At 47.4% G+C, this 11,961-nt stretch overlaps 1 long non-coding RNA gene across 2 annotated transcripts; it reads left to right on the top strand.

Moving 5' to 3' along the window:
- The first annotated feature begins 5,224 nt into the window (after nucleotides 1-5,224).
- Nucleotides 5,225-9,879, top strand: LOC136289994 (uncharacterized). 2 transcript variants are annotated; one of them, XR_010720918.1, is made up of 4 exons: nucleotides 5,965-6,000; nucleotides 6,653-6,800; nucleotides 7,788-7,856; nucleotides 8,559-9,879. It is a non-coding gene; the product is annotated as an uncharacterized lncRNA (long non-coding RNA). The 2 variants fall into 2 exon arrangements; XR_010720919.1 differs by lacking the exon at nucleotides 5,965-6,000 and adding an exon at nucleotides 5,225-5,607 and having other exon boundaries at nucleotides 7,788-9,879.
- The last annotated feature ends 2,082 nt before the right edge of the window (nucleotides 9,880-11,961 follow it).

Here is an 11,961-nt window from a genome sequence, read left to right as displayed (position 1 = left end):
TCTGGCAGGCACGAAAGTGAAGTTAAGGTTTGGATCTTAATCTTCCCCCGTATCGCGATGGATAATCTGTGATTTTGGGGTGCTGCCTCTTGGTTGGGAATTCTGGCATCAAGAAAGGCGTGTTATTCTGTCAGGGCGGAGTTGGAGAGGCTTAAATGTTTTGACGGCTTTTGTAGCACCACAGGGTCAGAGGTGGGCTAAAAAGCTGGATTTAGAAATGGAATAGATGAGAATATACATATTTATTCATCTATTGGAATCGACAGAAATCTTTTGATCGTGTTCAATGTGGACTAGGGATGAAATTAAAAAAAAAAATCTGGAACAACTGGATTTGTGCCTAGGAAAGAAGCAAACCTAAATTAAGTGTTGTTCAGGTCCTCCTCCTCTTTCTTGGGGACGGGTTGTGGGGTGGGCTTCAGATGTGAGCTCATTGTAAAAAAGAGATTAGGGAAGACCTGCCCTAAATTGTAGTTTTGTAATCCCTGAACTGGGCCCACTTAACTGTTTGACATGTGAAAATATCGTGTTAATGAAGTTCCAGCCTGCTTCTTAAATCCATCCTTGTGACTGTCTTTATTCATCTGCATGTCCTGATAGATTATGATTATTTTTATATATACAAGTAATCTCATTGAAATCTGTGGGTTACTACTGGTAGCATGATAGATGATTGTGGCTCGTGCCTTTAATCCATTATTGAAGCTGAAAACTGTTTACAGGTTCTTGTAATACTTAATTTTTGCTCAGCATGGACAACTCAAAAGCAAATATCTTAACTTTTTCAGCTGGCTTCCTTTTCTCTTTATCATTCCATGTGCCTGCCATAGTTTAAATTATAGAGCGCCACACTGACATTTAATTTAATCAACATTTCCTGTTTCTTTTAGATTTTGTGTGCACCTTCTACTAAAAATAAATATATTCCCTATTTAGCTAATAGGACCTAAATGTGGGATCCAAACTGCCAGTTGCCCTGCTGAAACATGATTCTATCATTTAATTTCAGGAATCAGCTAACAAGAAACTGGAAAGGGTACCCTACTCAGGGGTGCAACGGCAGCATGGTTTATGTTCCCTAGGAAGTTATTTTAATGTCTTTTTGAAATATTATAGATGGGATTCTCTATTGCCTCTGGGGGAACAGAGACAAGACCTGCATAGAACCACATTGCTTTAATTTAAGCAACAGAGGCTTTTCCTAGTAGCAGAAATCAGTGCAAGCATCACCCTGATTTTATTACGGAGGAGCAGATAAGCCATGCTGAATGTAAGAGATGAGAGTGGTGCTTGGACTGATTAGGACCACGTAAGGGTGTTCTTGTGCTGATGCTTTCTGATACAAAAACAGATGTTTGTAAGTTCCTAAGTGGTTTCTTCATTTTGATATGGCTTTAAGGTTATCTCAGTACCTCAATGATTGGATTACTCTGGCACAAAGATAATGTTGTTTTATAGGACCCAGGTTTTGTCGTTCAATGCATTTATACCTCTGAGAGGTAGAAACAAACCATTTCCATGTGAGAAAGGTGGCATTTCACCACAGCTTTCGTGAAAATGAGTGTGCCAAAACTCAATGGAGTAGAAAACTGGAGCTATGAATTTTCTAGGAGGATGAGGCAAGAAGCGGATGGTGAAGAGTGGTAGTGAAGGGGAAAAGTCAGGGAAAACTAAAAACAGATTAGCTCTGTGTGAGCAGAGAGATCTATCTGTAATTTTTTTTTCCTTAGAATCATACATAAAACTTTAACTTGCAGGTTCAGGGGTGGGTGAGGGAATCCAGCGTGAGCTGTGCATAAAACACTTCCACAAACCGATTTTTAGGTGCACACTGCCCACAGTAAAGATGTGTGATACCTTTCATTTCAACACAGTCATGTTCTATGAACACTAGAACAGAAGCAGGCTCAGGCCATGCTTCCCTGGTGCCGGGAAACTGAGAGTTAGCCAGAGCTTTGCAAATTTCAAATTTAAAACAGCTAGCAATTTTTACACAGTAGCCTACCTTTCACGGCGTAAGTTGCACTGAAAATTTTCTTTTGTGCTTTCTTTAGTTATTCAGGGTGGAAAAGTGGCTTGAAGCTGTGCTCCCAGCTGTGTCCAGCCCGTGTGCTAACATTCAACATCCTGTGCACTCAAATATGCAGGGCTAAATAAGGAGATGTCTTTAGGTTCTACTAAAAAGCATTTGGTTGACTGAAAATGTTGAAATGAGTCAACACAGAAATGGCAACATCCTTCCTTTTAATAAATAAATACCACCACCACCCCCCCCAAATTATTTCTTTGCAATAAATAGTGAAAATTAAATGATTATTGGCATTCACAATTGTTTTAAGAAGTATTTGGAAATAAGATGCTAGAGTCTTTGAGGAATGAAATATCCTCATTATTCAAGACAGACTCAAATGCAGCTACTAGCAGTCCAATGGGGCTTTTCTTTTCCCTTTCTTTCTTCTTCTTCTTTTTTTTTTTTTTTTTTTTTTGTAATTCTCTTTTCCACTGAACACCTTAATCCTATTGTAGAACTAGAAAAATACAGCTCCTGTGGAGAGCATAATACAATCTCACACCATTGTGCTTTTGATCTTAAATAAAATGCACCCGCATTTGGCTTTTTCTCTTTGCACCAGATTAGTTTTGGACCCAGCCACCCTTATTCCTTTCTTGTGTTGAACTGCAAGGAACTTTATCATGATTGTAAGGAGGAGCTGGCATAAAGCAAGTAGTAAAGGCGGGGGGGCGGGGAGGGGGCTGGGGTGGGGAGAGACAGGGCTTATGCAAAGAAAAAAGGTGTGGGTAGGGTACAAATAGAAAAGAGTTCTGGAAGATGTGGGGAGGACACAAAAAGCCTGTCAGCCAGACCCATGGAAGTCTGGCTGCAGGTCCCCAGGTTTGAGATGACCTGAGATAGAGCAAAGCTTCATTCTGGAACTGTTCCATTGCCTGCACAGCACGGAGGGTCAGCAGTCATCAGAAGCAGGATTTGCATGAGCAGGTGGGGGCTGAGGATGTGTAACTTTGACAGGCAAGTGCCAGAACTTGTGCACAGTTTGGTGGCTGGGACAGTGCAGGGTGGAACGTTATCACTCAATGTGTGGCCACCTTTCTGAAAAGTCTGAATTGAATTCAGAAGAGGAAAGTTTGAGGTTGGCTTAGTATGCGGGTGTTTTGGGTACAGTTGGGCCATGGCACACTCCCTACCTGTCCTGCTTGGCTCACTACAGGTCCTGAAATCCATGCTGCCTCCCTGGCACCCCAGGTCTGCACCGTGCCAGAAGTGCTGCTGCAGAGCTCAGAAGCCCCCATTCCTCTCCCAGCCTGGCTTTTTCTCTGGTATGAGGAGTTATGGGGCTGGCTGGGAGAGCTGATGCTTGCACCTATACAGTGCTGGCCAAACTCCCATCTGCCCTGCTCCCATCCCACCCACAAGACTCCCGTGGGAGTTCCTGCCACAGAGGTAGGGAGGAAGCCAAGAAAGAAACATTCCTCCAGCTCTTCTCTTTTTTTCTCCTTTTCCCGTCAGAGTTACCACCCTCTCTCACCACTCCTACAGAGAGGTCTGAAGTCTCACTGAATCAGCACTTGTGAATATTATCTGTGCTGTTAATGGTTTGCATCTTTTTGCATGAAAGGGTAAAATCACTTAGGGACACACACACACACTGAAAAGATCATATACAGTAACATATCCAAGCACGGGGAAAAAAAAAAAAAAAAGGTTGTAATGTTCATGAATTCCAGATGATGACTTTTTAAATCCCCAAGAAGGCAGTGAAATTGTTTGATTGTTCTTGTTAATTATTGGACTTGTCCCAGTATCAAATATTTGTAGAAGATAAGACTTCCCTCGTGGAGATGAATAATAACCGAACTTGCTCTTCTTTGAGCAATTTGGCTCAGGGTGCGGATTTCTGCGTTTCCCACTCTCTCAGGCTCGAACCCCGTCCAGCCGGCTTCGGCGCTTCGGAAAAGCACGTGTACAAACTGCTCCATTAAAAATAAAAGACCCCGTAAGTAAACAAGAGACAGAGAGCGAGTCAGAGGCAGACCTGGTCCTTGGAGAGCGTGACTTTATTAGCGGCGGGGTAACCCGCCACCCTCCCCAGACCCGGGCTGCGGCCGCCGTCCCTCCGCAGCACCGGGACCGGCTCCGAGCAGCCGCGCTGGGCACGGACAGGACCAGCGGCTGCTGCCGAGAGGAAAACACAACTCCCCCCCACCCGCCGCCGCGTACCCCCACGCACACGCCGAGCCCCGGCAGCGGCCGGCCGGGTCCCCCCGCGGGCTGGCGTGGCCAGCCCGGGACACGGCTGCGCTGCCCCGAGCAGCGGGGGGGGGGGTTGCTGGAGCGGAGCCGGAGGAGAAGGAAAGGAGGTAACCGCGGGCTCCGGGGCAGAGGCGGACCGCAGAGACCAGCGCTCGCTCCCCGCCTGCCTGGGGGAGCGCTGACACGGCGGGGGCTGCCCCGGCCCCTCCGCCGCGGGCACGGCTTCCAGCAGCGCCCAGAGCCGCAGCCCCGCCGGGCGCCGCTGAGGTAACCCCTGGGGCTGCGGGGTGACCCCGGGGTGGGCTTCCAACCCTCCGCCTCATCTGCGGGAGAGCGCGGACGGGAAGGGCGCGGCGGGACCCCAAACTTCAGCCTCTCTCTCCGGTTCCTGCGGGTCCTGGGAATGACGGGGGAGCCGAGGAGGGGGGATGCAGGGGGTGTCCCCCATGGGCGGGCGGCGGGGCACGTGCGCGGTGGCACCGCGGTGACAGGGTCTGTCGGTGCGGGAGGTGCCAGCGGACACGCACACGCCCACGGGCACGCAACTCTCGGCGTGTTTACTCTCAGCCCAAGGGCGGGAGGGGGAACCGCTCCTTGGGAGGGGACTCGGGAGCGGCGTCCCCGGACCCCCGCTCGGTGAAGAAGTTCCCGGGCGGAGCAGGGGGGAAGGCGGGAAGGGCTCGGTGCCGCCGCCGCTTTGAACCGCTGGCTGTGCCGGCGGACAGCCGCCGCCCCCGCTCCCTCCGCGGACGGTGAGGATGAGGATGGTGGCGGCGGCGATGGCCGTTCGCGGGGGCGGCGGGCGCGTCACTTACCGCTGGCCGCCACGCAGGGCCGCCCCGGTGCGCGGCGGGGCGGGCGGCGGGGAGGAGGTCGGGGATGGTCTGAGGCAGCCCCGCCGCGCCGGGGGGACTCCCCGCGCAGCCCCCTCCCTGCTGTCACCATATCGCCTTCCTCCTCCGCCTCCTCCTCCTCCTCCTGCCTGCCGGGGTGCCGGCGGCGGCCAGGCGCGGCGCGGCGAGCCTCTCCTCCCCCATTGTTCCCGGTCTCCCTCTCCCTCTCCTTTTTCTTTTTTTTTTTTTTTTTTTCCCTTTTGTTATTTGCACTCGCATTGTGTTGTTTGTCTCTGAAGCCGCCTCATGACCAGCCAAGGGATTTCACCTCGTCCTTGAGAGACAGAGAGCGAGAAGGGGGAAGGGGTGGGAAGAAGGGGGGAGAGAAAGGAAGAGCTCACCAAACACCCATCTCCCCGGTCCCTCCCCGCACCTCTGGCTCTCCCCACCCCGCCAGTGTCTCACTTAGCACCCCGCGCCCGGAGGAGACATGACAGACAGCGGGTAGGTGCGCGACTGCCGCCGTTTTAACTTTGTTCCTCGCCGCGGCCGCTCCCCGGGGGCGTTCGGCGCTCGGCGCCCCGCGGGGCTCCGGGGGCGGGCGGGGTGGGCGCCGCCGGCGGGGCGGGGGAGGCGGTGGGGCCGGCTGTCAGCCCAGCTCGGCCGGCTTCCTCCCGGGCGCTCGCACACCTCCCGAAGTTTGGCACAACTTGTCACGCCCCCCCCTTTCCTCCTCCTCCTGCTGCTGCTGCCGCCGGGGCTGGGGGCGGGCGGGGGCGGTCCGGCCGCGGTGCCCGCGTGTGTGTGGCGGGGCAGCGGCTGCTCCGCGCCCTGCCCGGGCATGGCTCAGCCCTCGGGATCCCGGCGGAGCCGGCGGACAGGAAGCTTTAAATTATTGTAATTGCCTCTCCGTGCGTGAGTGCCGAGCGGCGGCGGCCGCCGCGCCGCTGCCGGGGAGCGCGCAGGGGCGAGCGGGGGGTACGGCGGGCACCGCACCGGCACCGGGGTGGGGGGCACCGGCATGAGCATCTTGACGTAGTTCTGCCAGGCGCCTTCCTCGCTTCTGCCCGAGCAGGAGGGTGGCTCTTTGGAAGGGCGCTGAAGGATCTCGGTTCGCTCGTTTCGGCTCTTTTCGCCTCAAAAAGAAAGCAGGTCAGGGGGGAAAAGCGACATCCTCGTCAGCGTGCGGAGCGCGGCCACGCACGTCCCCGCGGGTCCCCAGGCACTGGCGTTGAGAGCGAGCGCTGCCTTCCCTGAAAAGTTAGGGGACTTTATTTCCAGCCCGACTGCGATCCTAGAATAACCGGAGCCGCTCGCCTGGAGGAACGTGATCGGCTTTTCCCAGGGGATGGCATGCAGCCTCAGCCCTGTGCTTTGGTCGAGGGTAGAACCAATAGCGAGCTGTGGGATTTTGGGTAATAAGTGTGGGAATCTGCAAGAGGAGTAGGTCTAAGAGTGATTTGTTTTCTTACTGCTCATGAATAATGGCCCCGAGCTTTTTTTTTTTTTTTTTTTTTTTTTTTTTTTTTTTTTTTTTTAAACAAAACAGGCCAACGAAATAGGCACGTGGGAGATTTGTAGGCGTTCAACATCGCAATCATCATCATCAACAACAGCAATACAGTAGGGACGTCCAGGAGGATGGTGTCTGATGAGAACCACTTTCTCTGAGAGGCTGGTATCACACGCTGGCACAGGTAGCTTTTGCTACCTATTTGCTACCTATTTTGCTATTGTTGCTAACATTGACCTCTTCTAAAAGGAAAGCCAGCAGTATCCTAAAATTAGAGAGAAAATGTGTTTTTTTTGGTTTAGGTTTTTTTATTTAAATTTATTTTTAATAGAGCTGCATTTCACTCCGTCTCTGTCGAAGAGTGAAATATTAAGTTTAGTTCAGATTAGAAAAGGAAGTTTGATTCAGCTGTAGAACTGTGGGATAATATGTCCTGGCTTTCATCCTTCCAGTTTAAATCCAGCTAGCTGTGCACAGCCTTGCTGAAGTGAGCCACTCAGATTAAAAGGCGACTTCTTATGAAGAGCTAGTACAAAGTTTTTTCTTATGAAGAGCTAGTACAAAGATTTTCATCAAAGTATTTTATCACCTGAAACTTACCTAAAAACAGCTACTTGTATCTGCTGCTCTTAAGCCTTCCCCGACCCAGAAGATACATTATTGCCTCAGAAATTAATTCTTTATCCTGCAAGCTATACCATTTACAGCTATCAATCTGGAATTGCAAAGGGAGTTATTTTACATTTAGCTATAATATCTGTCCAGGTTAGAGCCAGCTTTGTTTTCCAAGGCTTCTGCAGCTGAAGAGGGAGAGGCTGGCACGGATGTGTTGCATCTTGCAAATGGATAGCATGTCTATTCTGACATGATTTGAACATGAAAACCCAATAAACACATGGTCATTATGCATGGAAATCTCACAGCAGAGCTTTCTGCTTGCACTTAGACTGTTTTGGTTGAGAGTTTCACTGTAAGGAGCACAAGACTTGAAAGCTGCAAGTGGCTTGTGTAAACAGATGGACATTTGAGATGTATTGATGGTTTCAAGTTAATTCAGTTAACATGTGGGTGCACATGTATTTAATTTAGCCTAGTATAAGTCTTTGTAAGCAATGGAAGCTCATACGTGCTTTTTAGAGAGAAAATAAGAGCCTGTGGATTTTGTCTATAGGTCTTGGAGCTACGGCTGCAGACTCTTGGGGACTGTGACCATCCTGTTGTCATGATGTTGTAGGCCCAGGTGAGACTTTAACAGAGAGCTTAACAGTTTTTTCACTGAAGTTCACAGGCAGCTTGCAGATGAATTCTGAAATGGTAAAGTACCCTGTGCTGAGAAAGCACAAAAGTGCTTAAACACATCTTCCTGTGCTCTTATCGTACATGCTGCTTGCTAGAATCAGTTAGGTTGAGCAATATCATTAAACTGTCAGCCCCACTGTTTACAGTGGGATAGTTCCTCAATGCTCAGGGTGAAGAAACCCAGCAGTTTTTCTGTTACTCATCGTAAAGAACGCAGCGCCGCATTCCAGGAAGGTTTGTAAGTGGCGGAGCTCTCGCTGCATAAAGCACGGGAGGAGACTGGGATTTGGCATCTCCAGCAGTGCTGCTGTACAGCAGCGTGCAGGAGCTTTGTGTTTGCCTGCAGTTCCTACTTACCTCGAGATAAAACACTCTGATGTTGGCATATGATACACCAAAAAAACCACAGATCGTTTGTTGAAAAATAAGAACTGCAGCATTTAGGAGAAAGTAAATGAACAGTCCTTCTAAAAATACAGCAGTATGCTAAAATATTGCCAAAGCACTGCTCTGACGCTGTTGTAAGCTGTCATATTTTTTGACCATTATAAATAGATAAGTTTTATTACATGGATTTTTTTCCTGTTAGCAAAGAAGTTTTCTTTTTCCTGTTTTCAACATGAGGATCCTCACATGTTCCCAGAACAGGCGGAGCTGTGCTTATACAGAAGGCAGTGGGAATGTTGCTGGTGAGGAGGTGGGCATCTGGACCCTACTGGATTGGCCCTCATAAAGCCTTTAAGCCTCCTGTACTGTAAGTTCAGGGGATTTTGTAATCTGTTTTGCTTATATTCTCCGTATCTTCATAAGATTTGATATAGTCCAGTTAATCACTTAGGATATATTAAGTACTCAGGTTCAGACCCAAATTTGGTTTAGACAGCATTTGAACTGAGGCTTGAAGCAAGAGTGAGCTCCTTTCCAGGAACACTGAAGCGCTGGGGGCTTTGGAGAGTTTTCTTTCTTTTTTCATGTTTTGCCCAGACCCAAAGTAAATTTCCTTTCAGTTTTGTGACCTAACAGTAGGACTAGGGAAATCCAGATCTGCTTCATTTTGGGAAATTTGCAAACAGATAACAACATTCAGGTCAAGAATAGAACATCAGGCTTGCATTCTGCTGCTGGTCATGCTGCACTTCCACCTTCTTTGGGCACTGAGTGTAGAGCAGAGGCTGCATGTAAAGCAGATTTCCAATGACTTAGGTACAGAGGAGTCCACATGGTGCTGGCTGCACTGTGGACATCCTGGGTAAGTGTCTGAGGATCATTTTTGCAGTGCCTTTCCCCAGGTCTCCGGCCTCTTCAGTCACGTGGTGAATGCACAGGGACATGCAGAGTACACTCTCTGTATGTAAAGTTCATTGTCTGAACAAGTTTTTTATTGCTTACAGGGTTCTCATCCTTTCTGGCTCTACAGGTTTCTAGGTGAGGAGACCATACACTTCATGACAGCCTGAGGAGGGTCTCCTATAATATTTCTGACAGCTTTATTTTCTGTCTCCTCCAGCCTCTTTCTTTTCCTTTGAGCTGCAAGCAGAGATTGAAACGCAGGTAATACATAAGAGGATCCTTTAATATTGGCTATTTTCGGAGGCACAAAGGACAATTACTTTCTCTTCCTACTAACCTCCTGCTGGTTTACTAGCTGCTTGGGAAGCTAGTGATTTCAAGAATACCACTTTACCCGGTGCATCAAATACGGAGCAAATCTTTGCTCACCAAGATCCCAGTTCCTACATCCCGAGGTAGCACCAAAAATTGAACTTGAGTGGCCCAGAGCGCCAGCCCCTACTGTGAAGACTCATACAACCATCAGCACTTTTGAGAGTTAAATTTGATCCATTGGCCCTGAGCTGTGCTGACAATTGCCAGCTAAAAGACCTTTCAGTGAATTGTCCTTTAATAGAACTCTTCTCCCCCTCCCCATCCCCATTTCCTGTTATTCTTTTAAATAAAAAGAAATCCTGGTGACAAAGCTAAAGTGTATTCTGTCATTATTGTTTGAAGAATAAAGTATTTGTCTATATTTCAAGGAAATTAGTTGCCTGGAAAGTGCAGGTCAGAGTTATTTTACAAGGATAGTATTCTTCACTACTGCAAAATCTCAAGGAAAAACCCTCGCACTATTTAAATTATGTATTTTTGTACTAGTATTTGATCCTTTGAATGATTATAGTTAAAATACATGGGAAAGTCAGTACTGTATTAATGCAGCACTGGTCTGAGAAAGGACACTGAACATGTAGACCATTCTGGTTTGGTTCGTGAGCATGTCCTGAGAGAAACTGAGCAGTCTCAATGGGCCAGTGCAATTTGATGACATTTTGTGGCTTTTGCCAGGAGCAGAGTTTAACAGAAGAGGAGACATGTAAAACTGCATCTCATAGAGGAGTGATTACCATTGTTGTCTCCTGGTGCCTAGAAAGGTAATCCAGGTTTTACCTGAAATGAGTCTGAAAGGTTTTAGGAATGGTCGGGTCTAATTCAGCAGGATTAGATTTGCCCTATGTACTCAGAACTTGGCTTTGCCAGTCCAAGCCTAGTGGGATGTATAAGGTATAACTGGAGTGTAACTAAAATTATATTTAAGGTTTTACTTACTACTACTCTTAGAGGCAGTGATGTTGTTGTATTTATTTTAATTTAATTTAGTTTAATTTAATTTAGTTTAGTTTAAACCCAGATTCTCAGCACTGGCTTTTGGGTTAAGCAGGTTAGAAGGATGGCTAGGACATCAAAGAGCTGATGGGATAGGGTGAAATTGTCATCTCATAGCTGAGCTCCTCCTCCTTTAAGTTGTTTTGCCCATGTTTTGGAGGAGAGGGGACAAAATTCAGTTAAGCTTGCTCTGCTCAGAAGCTTTGAAACAGATGTAAATATGGCTTGCAGTATCTTCAGCTTCTATAGGGAGTAAGTGAACAAAACAGGTTTAAATTAAAGTGTGTGCCATATTGTGGTTTGTAGCAGTCAGTCTAAAGATACATTTAATTAAACTGGTTCAATTTCTAAACTAGGACTATGGAGTTCTACCTTTTACACCACTGTAAAATCCTTGTGTATGAGTAAGCTTTCAGTGTAATGAAAAAGGCTGGGGGAGAACACTTGTGATCCTCAGCTAACCAATTAAATATTTACTTAATAAGGATCTGGAAGTTAATTTTACAGTCCATTTTTTAAATATGAAAGCAAAATACCTATTACATGACTAAGTCAGCGCCTTTAGTCAGTGAATAGAAGAGTTGCTTTTCTTAGCTGTGAACACCATTTTAATGTCACAACCGACCTTCTAGCAGGAGATTAGTCCTAATAGACCAGGTTGATACTGAAAAAGATTCAGAAACCATTAGAGAAGAGAATTAGAAAATGATAGAAAATGAATGGTTTTCGAGTGATTTCAGAGCAGATTGAATTAAAGCCAGACACTGACTTTTGTATTAAAGCATTTTTTTACGGAAACGAAAGTACCTATTCTGTAACAGTGATTGTTCCAGCAAATCATACACTGGTGGAGTCTCCTACACTGACGCTGGAAGGAGGCTGGGGACATTGAGGTACCCAGGGAGAGGCAGCTTTTGAGGCACTCTGTGTGCTGTCCCTGCATGGCATCCAGGAACATACAATTGTCTTTTCACTGAGATGAGCTTGCTCCTTATGCTGTGGCATTAAAGATCATGCTACTTATGTTGATATATAGCCGAATGCATAAATAATATCAAGACATGCAGTGAATGTGTCAATTACACTTCTGTTTAATAACAAATTGAACACACCTGCCAGGAAGCTATGCAAAATATATAAAAAAAGTGTATTAAGTCACAGAAGAGGGAACGTGCTAATGCAATACTCTGCTTTACAAATTCAAATCTGGAAGAAGAGTGTGTTCAGTAGGAGCTACTGTGCTCTTTTCTGTGCTTCAGATTGATTTTATATCTGTAATTGCATGCAGGCAGCTGCCAGGAGCGGGACAGAACGGTTCTGAGGAAACAGAGCGATTTGTTCCGATTCCCGGGAACGCGCGTTGGTTTAGTGGCACCGTGGTGCATTAA

The sequence above is a fragment of the Chamaea fasciata genome, unplaced genomic scaffold (assembly GCF_029207755.1).
Source record: "Chamaea fasciata isolate MVZ Bird 193981 ecotype frontalis unplaced genomic scaffold, bChaFas1.0.hap1 SCAF_5, whole genome shotgun sequence".
Taxonomy (NCBI): Eukaryota; Metazoa; Chordata; class Aves; order Passeriformes; family Sylviidae; genus Chamaea; species Chamaea fasciata.
Note: the sequence above shows the minus strand (reverse complement) of the source record. Positions and strands in the feature narration are given on the sequence as shown.